The sequence below is a fragment of the Camellia sinensis genome, chromosome 4 (assembly GCF_055761805.1).
Source record: "Camellia sinensis isolate YWXY chromosome 4, ASM5576180v1, whole genome shotgun sequence".
Classification (NCBI taxonomy): Eukaryota; Viridiplantae; Streptophyta; class Magnoliopsida; order Ericales; family Theaceae; genus Camellia; species Camellia sinensis.
Window position 1 is genome coordinate 174,778,540 of NC_138964.1, and position 2,019 is coordinate 174,780,558.

Consider the following 2,019-nt stretch of genomic DNA (forward strand, 5'->3'; position numbering starts at 1 on the left):
ATCTTCCCAAAAATGTGTGTTTGGAATTTTTTAAAACTGAACTTAGTCTCTAAGTTTTCATGGCTGGAATATTTTTTCAAACTGAAATTATGTTTTTTTGTGTGTAAAATAAAGATTTAATTTATGTAGCTAAGATTTTATTTATATGGGTTTTCAGTTGCATTTTGATATGGATATGAAACCTGAGAATGATTGTGCTTGGAAGCCAAAATAGGGAATGGCATTTGATTCTGAACAATGTGCGTATGATTTTTATAATACATATGGAGGAAGAATGGGGTTTAGCATAAGAAGGGATTATTGTAGGAAGAACAAGTTCACTAACCAACTTATTTGTAGACTTTTGGTTTGCAACAAGGAGGGATTTCGAAAGGTTGACAAGCGAGACCCATTAGCAAAAAACCTTAGAGTTGAAACTAGGACTGGTTGTGAGGCTCAACTTTATATTAAATTAGATGAGGGTACTGGGACATTTGTTGTGACTGATTTCAAAGAAAAACACAACCATGATCTTGTATCACCCGAGTGTACCCACATGTTGCCGTCACAAAGAAAGATATCGACTACCCAAGCATTTGAGTTAGATTTGGCGGCACAATCTGGTCTTCATTTAGGCCAGTCTTTTGAACTTATGGGTAGGGAAGCTTGTGGAAGGCAATGTCTTGGGTTTACGAAATTAGATCAAAAAAATTATTTGAGAACCAAAAGACAACAAAGTTTAGCATATGGGGAAGTAGGCAATGTGTTACAATACTTTAAAGAAAAATCTTTGCAGAATCCTTCATTCTTTTATGATTTTCAATTAGATAATGAGGAGCAAATAACCAATATGTTTTGGGCCGACGCACAAATGATCGTAGATTATGCCCAATTTGGTGATGTTGTCACATTTGATATGACTTACAAGTTAAACAAAGAACATAGACCCTTTGCATCTTTTGTGGGATTCAACCATCATATGGAAACAGTTATATTTGGTGCAGCCTTGTTGTATGATGAGACCGCTGAATCGTTTGTATGGTTGTTTGAAAATTTTCTAGAGGTTATGTCAAGAAAGGCACTAAAAACTTTGTTCACCGATCAAGATGCTGCAATGGCTAAAGCCATACCCATCATTATGCCTGACACAAGTCACCAATTATGTACTTGGCATTTGATGCAAAATGCATTAAAACATGTTAATTGTTTGTTCCAAGATAAGGGGGTAAAGGGTGTACTAAATAAATTCTTCTTTGACATTGAAGATGCAAATCAATGGAAGTTAGAGTGGGTGGAAATGCTTGATAAATATGATGCGCATAAAAACCATTGGTTGAAATTGACTTTTGCGGTGAAAGAAAAATGGGGCTGGCCATATGTTAGATCAACATGGGCTGCGGGAATGAGTACCATACAACTTAGTGAATCTTTTAATGATTTTTTGAAGGATTACATTCATTCTGATTTTAACTTAAATGAATTCTTCATGCATTTCGAAAGGGTACTTTACGAGAAGTGATACAAGGAGTTATAAGCAGGATATGCTTTGTGCCAAAGGTTGCCAAAGGTGAAAGCAACAATAAGAATGTTAATTCCAATAGGTAATGTCTACACAAAAAAGATCTTTGAGGAATTTCAAAATGAGTACTTTCGATCCATTGAATCGGACATAGAAACAATTGAATATGGCAAGGCTAGTACCATTTACACAGTTGTTGATGTTGGTAACAAACATGCAAGGAAAGTGAAGATGGAGAGGGATAGCTCTTTGGGTTGTAATTATACAAAGTTTGAAAAGGAAGGAATTTTGTGTTGTCACTCATTGAAGGTTATTAGAGACATATTGAAGATGAAAGAGGTTCCTCCACAATACATTCTAAAGAGATGGTCCAAACAAGCAAGAGCCGAAACTGTAAAGGACATGAAGGAGAATGACATTCAAGTAGATGTGAAATTCCAACAAGCCTCGCGATATAAGACATTGATGATCGCATTTACAACACTAGCAAGTAGAGCTGTTGAAACTGAAGAAACTTATGA

At 35.6% G+C, this 2,019-nt stretch overlaps 1 pseudogene; it reads left to right on the forward strand.

Moving 5' to 3' along the window:
• The first annotated feature begins 217 nt into the window (after nt 1–217).
• Nucleotides 218–1,498, forward strand: LOC145824243 (protein FAR1-RELATED SEQUENCE 5 pseudogene; annotated as a pseudogene).
• The last annotated feature ends 521 nt before the right edge of the window (nt 1,499–2,019 follow it).